The following is an 8,076-nucleotide window of genomic DNA, read 5'->3' as shown; positions in this document are numbered from 1 at the left end:
CGTACTGAATAAACGGTCTGAATACTTACACTACCGTTCAAAAGTTTGGGGTCACTTAGAAATCTCCTTGTTTTTGAAAGAAAAGCTACATTTTTGTCCATTAAAATAACATCAAATTGATCAGAAATACCGTGTAGACATTGTTAATGTTGTAAAGGACTATTGTAGCTGGAAACGGCAGATTTTTCATGGAATATCTACATGAGTGTACTGAGGCCCATTATCAGCAACCATCACTCCTGTGTTCCAATGGCACGTTGTGTTAGCTAATCCAAGTTTATCATTTTAAAAGGCTAATTGATCATTAGAAAACCCTTTTGTATTTATGTTAGCACAGCTGAAAACTGTCATGCTGGTTAAAGAAGCAATAAAACTGGCCTTCTTTCGCCTAGTTGAGTATCTGGAGTATCAACATTTGTGGGTTCGATTACAGGCTCAAAATGTCCAGAAACAAAGAACAGTACATTAGAGTATCTAGTTTGAGAAACAGACGCCTCACAAGTCCTCAACTGGCAGCTTCAATAAATAGTACCCACAAAACACCTGTCTCAACGTCAACAGTGAAGAGGTGACTCCAGGATGCTGGCCTTCTAGGCAGAGTTGCCAAGATTGAGTAATATTTCAGACTGGCCAATAAAAATAAAATATTAAGATGGGCAAAAGAACACAGACACTGGAGCTCAGATACACCCTCTACCCCTGAAACACACGCACCATTTTCCCAAGCATCTCTGTGCAGTCAGACCTTTGATTATTTTGTGTCACCTGGGCCACAATAATTTGCCCCTCCCCATGGGTTACTGCAGCTAGTGTTGTCAGCACTGCCACTACCTGGGTGGGGGACTCCACCGGAATTCCCACAGGCTAGGTACTAGGTTGTCAAGGTTCTCATTAGCAGCTTTGAGAAATTCCTTGTATATTATGCTCACCCATCCGGGGGCTTTGGCTTTGTAGGACCAACCCTGCCAGGCAGGCTCAAAGTCTTGAGGGGGCGGTGCTGCTTTAGTGGGTCTCTGACCGCATTTATCTTTGTCTTGGCTGCATATAGGCTACTTGCACTAGGCCTATAAAACAGATACGGACTTCTCCTTAGTGTATGGGTCGCTCAGGTGGGTGTTTGGGAGAGTGGTTCCCAAACTTTTTGGGGTACTGTACCCCTAAAAAACTTTGACCTGCCTGAAGTACCCCCTAATGCATGTCTGACCGGCGTGATTCCTAGATTAGGTGTAAATTTGACAACAATTTGGTTTATGCACCCAGTCAAGTTCGGCAGACTTGTTTTCAATGTCAGGGAAGTAGGATTTGAACTCATTGTTGAGTTTGGCTGAATGTGACCCGATTCAGGAAACTAGACGTATGTCGCAATTCATGACTTCACAGGAGAGCGGTTTGAACGTAAAAAATGTTTTTATAGCCAAATGTGTTTGAGCAGAAATGCCTTCAAGCCCATGATTTTATTGGGCTATTGTTCAGCTGCCTGTCTAACCGTTAAGAAACACAGTGAGACAAAACAATGCTAGAGCAAGCAAACATAGTACAATACAGTAAAAGTGACTATTAAACTGAACTGTAAGAATAATTTCTACAGTATTTTACAAGGAATTAGAGCAAGCAGGTTGTCTGTATTTATTTGCATATGAATGAATACTAGTTTTTTTTTAATACAGTGTTGGAGAAAGCACCCATACTTCATTACTCAAGTAGAAGTTACCCAGTGAAATCCTACTTAAGTATATTTAAGACACACTTTTACTCAAGTATTAAAATTAAATGTAATTGCTAAAATAGGGATGACTAGGGATGTTCTCTTGATACGTGTGTGAATTAGACCATTATCCTGTCCTGCTAAATATTCAAAATAATTTATTAAGTAAAAGTATAAAGTTGTCAAAAATGTAAAAAGTAAATATACCTAAACAAACTTAAGTTATTTACATCACTGGTTTTATATTCTTTGCACTTCTAGAGGCCTAAACAAAGGCTTTCAAATTGGTCATGATTACAGGACATAACAGATAAAGTGGACATGGGTAAATATTCAACCATTAAAGTAAAAATTTACTACCACCCTGATATTGTAAGGGATTTCCTCCTCCTCTTCCGAAGAGGAGAGGCGAAAAGGATCAGAGGACCAATATGCGGCGTGGTAAGTGTCCATGGTTCTTTTAATATGTAAATGTACACATGAACAACTGAATACAAAAACAAGAAACGTGAAAACCCAAAACAGTCCTATCTGGTGCAAACACAGAGACAGGAACAAACACCCACAAACAGTGAAACCCAGGCTACCTAAGTATGATTCTCAATCAGAGACAACTAATGACACCTGCCTCTGATTGAGAACCATACTAGGCCGAAACATAGAAATACCCAAATCATAGAAAAACAAACATAGACTGCCCACCCCAACTCACGCCTTGACCATACTAAATAATGACAAAACAAAGGAAATAAAAGTCAGAACGTGACAGTACCCCCCCCCCCCCCAAAAGGTGCGGACTCCGGCAGCAAAACCTTATTCTATAGGGGCTTTATTTCCAAATGCAGCAAATGTACAGGTTATTCAGCATCAGTGTCACACATTATGTTTGCTCTTACCAGGCAGTGTGGGAAAAATGCCCTTGTATGCCTTAGAAAACCCTGGCTAGACACCACAGGCGTCTACCATTGCCTCCAGGAGGTTTTGCTGTGCGTAGAGGTTGCAGTCATCCACTCTCCACTGCCATGTTGAGAAAAATTCCTCAATTGGATTCAGAAATGGGGAATATGCTGGCAAAAAAAAAGAACGGAGAACCTGGGTTGGTCATTGAACCAGGCACGAACCAGAGCAGCCCGATGGAAACTCACATTATCCCAAATGAAAACATATTGGGCTTGCTCTGGTTGCCTTCCTGCTGAAGAATGTTATTGTGCAGCTGATCTAGAAATTGAAGGAGTTGTGCCGTGTTGTATGGACCCACTTTGACATGGCGGTGGAGGACGCCACGATTACTGCACATAGGGTGACGTTGCCTCCCCTCTGACCAGGAACTTGTATGACGGCACGGTGACCAATGATGTTGTGCCCCCTTTTGTTAGGTTGAACCCTGCCTAGTCGATGAAAATGTACTACAGTGGGTCAGCCATGGCATCCAGCTCAAAGACACTCTACAGAAGTATAAAAATTTAATTAAAACACATTTTACTGTACTACAAATACAGTACTGTAGTGTACTACTGTACTGGTATGAAAGATTGTGTACTGCAACACATTACTATACAGTACTGTATTGATATGCTGGAGCGATGGGCCATACTCAAAAAATTATGTACAGTATAGCAATTACCTGCACATATTGGAATCGTTGCTCCTTATCTCTGAATTCCTTTCAAAAGGCACACGGTACAGCTGCCTTGTCCTTATGTGGTTCTTCTGAACGATCCGGTCAATTGTGGAAATGCTGATGCTGTCAATTCCTTGAAGACTACCTGGTCTGCAACTATTTGGGTTTGAATTTCCCTCAAACGGATTGCATTATTGGCAATCGCCATATTCACCAGGGCAGTCTCCTGCTCGGCTGTGAGAAGTCTCCGCCTACCTCCAATGGATGGCCGCCTCTCAGTTCTGCAAAAATGAAATTGGATCATTACTGACCTATGGTCATCCATTACGGTGGTATAAACTACACTGAGAACAAAGTGGAGATTCAGTCCATATGCATTACAACATTACATGTATCACAGTAACAACAAGGCAAATTACCTGTTTTCCCTTCTGAAAGTACAGACAATGTATGCAACCGTGTAACGGCTTAGGTTGGCTTGCGCTAGCTGTCCAGCTTCTCTAATAGTCCTCCCATGTATGAGCACATGATGAACTAGGGTGGCACGGATTTAATCTGAGATTACTTGTCTTTGTTGTCATCCTCGTCCTTGTCCTCTTCCTCTCTGTTGTCTTGCAACTTCGGCATTGTTAGGATCCATTCTTCCAACGCACATGTAGATGCCTCTTGGCCCTATTTATTGATCCTGCAATTCTGATTGGTGAGTTAACAATTTTGAGGCCTAGTGTTTGCACCTGGAGAAAGGTGTGCTCTGAGTTTAGGTTGTGATGACTTGAGTTGATTATATTGAGAGCATGTGTTTGCTGAATGAATATATAGTGCAATTAATGATTTATTTGGCCACTTTTGTGTAAGGTTTTGCAGAAAGAGTTTTGAATATTGAAACGTGTGGAAACAGGTGAATATTGTTTATATGGTTATGGGAAATGTGTGTTTTTGGGAATGGCGTAAGGGTATGGGTTTTTGTGCTACAGGAACCCGTTTTTGTGTTTAAGCAATCAAGAAAAACTGTAATAAATGTAGGTTATTGACACTTATACTATTACGTGGGGGAATTTAATTTAGAAGATTTCTGAAATTCCATGACACGGAAGTACTTTTTTAGTGTTGCTGACGAGACTCTGATCATGTGAAGAATTTGGAAATCAAATGCCCAATTGTGGTGCCACCAGACAGCAGAAAACAAGTAAGTTAACCTTTATTTATTCTAATTTAAATGAGTTTGTAGTAGTTAAGTGTTGAGTTTAAGTGTTGAGTTAGATTACATACTGTGTACCCAGTCATAATTTCAAATAATTTTGGTGACTTCACAGCAATTGCTAGCTAGCCGAAACGTAGCTAGCTACTAGGCTAGCGTGGATTCATCCACGACTCATAGTCACGTCATGAGATTTGTAAACGAAAGAGGAATATAATAAGACAAATCCACTGGAGTTTCCTATCTCCCCATTTAGAGATTCTGGCGCAGCACAGAAATGCCCTTATCCAGATGGTGTGACACCGGCATTTCCAAATAGACCTGCTAACTTTGTTGTTTCTTTTAAGGTTGGTACCTCCAGCAGGCAGAGAGGCAAGAACCATTCTTCCACCAGTTCAGGGACAAGCTACACTATTCATAATACTGTGTAATGCTCAATGTAATTGCAGTGCTGGTCTTTTTTAAACTTAATGTATTTGTATTGTTTAAAAAATGTACAAATAAAAGGAAAAGTATGGTTGAAACATGCCTTTAATGATTATTTAACCCACTGTTCCTAGGCTGTCATTGAAAATAAGAATTTGTTCTTAACTGACTTGCCTTGTAAAATAAAGGTAAAATAAAATTTGTTGTAGCTGTTTGTGATAATTCCTTAAGTATTAATACATTTGTTAACATCATTAAGCATTCAATGTGTTATGAATGACCAAAGGTGTCTGACTTTATAGTATGTACAGCGTCATATGTGACCCGTTTCAAGAAGCTAGGGGTATTTTGCACGTCATTACTTCACAGGAGAGGCATTTGATTTTTTTTACAATTATTATCAAAATGCATTTTTTTAGGCAAGAAGTGCCTTCTGGAGCATGTGAACTTTCATGTGCCTTAATAACAAACTTGTATGCCATCTGTAAATACGAATAAAATTGTTAGATTCACTAGCCTAGATGGTTTAGCCACAGAAAAAGACAGTGATGTTTTAAATGTATGTATTTCGGTCCTTGACTAATAATGTTCTGTACTATGTATTATGTCATGTTTCATATGAACACCAGGAAGAGTAGCTGATGCTTTTACAGCGGCTAATGGGGATCCTGATAAATACCGAACCTTCCTGCTAGACATGATTGGCTAAGATAATGGGTGGGCTGGACGTGCCGAGAGATGAGTTCCGATTGGTCTACCATTTAGCAGGCTTCTGTCTATAATATGAGCTGCTCAGCATGTGTAGATAATCTTTGCTACCACGGCTTTTTTGAAAGATATAACGTTAGCCAAGGAGATATGCAAAAGTGTTGCTACTGCTCTCATCAACATTGCTGCTCAGAATTTAGCAGGCGCTATCAAGAAAGATCAGTGGGGGAAAAATGACTTCTTTCTGCACACGGTCAATGTGAACCTGGCCAAACAATCTGTAGCTAGCTACAGACCAAATAGAAAAGACACTGCCGTAAAGCTTTCATCCATGTATACGGGTAAGAGTCTAGCTACATTTTCAGATATTATACATATCTAATTTAGTCAATGTAATTTTCATTGCAAGTTAAAGCGTACTGTTCACTAGCTAGCCAACTTTAGCTTGCTGGCTCGCTAGCTAATGTTACGTGTATGATCTGTGTAGTAGTATTATTCATACCTCAGAAATCCATTTGCATTGCTAGGAAAAGCCAAATGTTTTTTTATTTGTACCTTTTATTGAACTAGGCAAGTCCGTTAAGAACAAATTCTTATTTACAATGATGGCCTACCCCGGCCAAAACCCTCCCCTAACCCGGACGATGCTGGGCCAAAACCTGCACCACCCTATGGGGCTCCCGATCACGGCCAGTTGTGATACAGCCCGGGATCAAACCCGGGTCTGTAGTGACGCCTCTAGCACTGCGATGCCACTCGGTTAGCTACTTAGCGAACATTGAACCTAGTTGGTTGGCTTTAGCTATCTTCAGATTCATACTCCAGCATTTCATGCACAGTGGCTAGCTATGACAATCCATTTGTACTCTAGATATGGGTTGGGGTTAGGGTTAATTGATTAGCTAGCTACATGTCAAAACAAAAGACTCCATTTCACAAGAGAATGATTACATGACCCATCAAGTTAGCCAGGTGTGGCTGGGGGTGATTACGACCATCTATTGAATTTCATGAACATGTGTACATGTCTAGACAATAGTGACCCACCCACTTAGCTAGATGTGGCTGGGGGGTGGCTATAGCATTTCTTTCACATGACCCATCAATTTAGACAAGTGTCTGGGTAAGCATCATCTAATAATTATAAAATATGAATAAAATATTACTATCTGGACACTTTCAAAGTCGGATTAGGATTTAAGCCAAGGACTAGATAAAGTGTATTTTTACCTGGAGTTTTTCCTTATTGTAGGCTACTACTTTCACCACTTTTTGTCTTGGAATCGTTGGTTGTTTACTACACTAGCTTACTCACTCTGTTCAGGACATGGCCTAACATGTGAATTCTTAAAGAGATGGGTGGGGCTGAGGCTTAAGAGGGTGTGAACGATTTTGAATAGGTGTAGACAAAGAGCCCTCCACTAGGTGTACCAAAAGATTCAAGGGCCATTTTCTCAAAAGTGGAGTTACAAGTTCATCAACTTTCAAAGCAGAATTACTTTCCCATTGTTCCTGAACTGCAGTGTATGTTATACAATTTTGTAGCTGAGTCTCTACTTTTATCCAATGTAAAAAAACTGATTTCGCTACACAAGACCAAATCGAGGTGGTGGGTCACATATGATAAAAGGTATTTATGTATGTGTTATAAATGACCAAAGGGGTCTGACTATAAATTAAGTACAGAGTCATGCTTTATAGAGTCTTTATGGATGTGTTATGAATGACCGAAGGTGTCTCACTTCAAACTAAGTATTACAGGACACTACATGTCAATAAATAGGTTATCGCCTCCCGGGTGGCGTAGTGGTTAAGGGCGCTGCACTGCAGCGCCTGCTGTGCCACCAGAGACTCTGGGTTCGCACCCAGGCTCTGTCGTAACCAGCCGCAACCGGGAGGTCCATGGGGCGACGCACAATTGGCCTAGCGTTGTCCGGGTTAGGCCGGTATCCTTGTCTCATCACGCACCAGCGACTCCTGTGGCGGGCCGGGCGCAGTGCGCGCTAACCAAGGTTGCCAGGTGCACGGTGTTTCCTCTGACACATTGGTGCGGCTGGCTACCGGGTTGGATGCGCGCTATGTTAAGAAGCAGTGCGGCTTGGTTGGGTTGTGTATCGGAGGATGCATGACATTCAACCTTCGTCTCTCCCAAGCCCTTACGGGAGTTGTAGCGATGAGACAAGATAGTAGCTACTAACAATTGGATACCACGAAATTGGGGAGAAAAAAAGGGGCAAAAAAACCACAACATTTTAAAAATATATATATAAATAAATAATAAATAAATAGGTTATCAACGTTCTGCGGATTTATATTCTCTTATGATCCACAGGTTACTGTAGGGTGTGAGAGGTATTTAAATGCTTGATGGACCTACAAAGCTTGCGTGTGTGTGTGTGTTTCAGAAACAAGATGATT

General features: G+C 41.0%; 2 long non-coding RNA genes across 2 annotated transcripts; one reads left to right on the top strand and one right to left on the bottom strand.

The window, feature by feature from the left end:
• Positions 1 to 2,500: 2,500 nt before the first annotated feature.
• Positions 2,501 to 3,961, bottom strand: LOC116355385 (uncharacterized). Its single transcript, XR_004204403.1, has 3 exons — positions 3,746 to 3,961; positions 3,330 to 3,607; positions 2,501 to 3,150 (listed from the first exon to the last, which is right to left on the bottom strand). It is a non-coding gene; the product is annotated as an uncharacterized LOC116355385 (long non-coding RNA).
• Positions 3,962 to 4,088: 127 nt separating this feature from the next.
• On the top strand, positions 4,089 to 5,139 carry LOC116355384 (uncharacterized). The gene is made up of 3 exons (XR_004204402.1): positions 4,089 to 4,224; positions 4,432 to 4,512; positions 4,872 to 5,139. It is a non-coding gene; the product is annotated as an uncharacterized LOC116355384 (long non-coding RNA).
• Positions 5,140 to 8,076: the final 2,937 nt, after the last annotated feature.

This window comes from Oncorhynchus kisutch, linkage group LG20 (genome assembly GCF_002021735.2).
Source record: "Oncorhynchus kisutch isolate 150728-3 linkage group LG20, Okis_V2, whole genome shotgun sequence".
NCBI lineage: Eukaryota > Metazoa > Chordata > Actinopteri > Salmoniformes > Salmonidae > Oncorhynchus > Oncorhynchus kisutch.
This window is presented reverse-complemented; position numbering and strand designations above follow the sequence as displayed.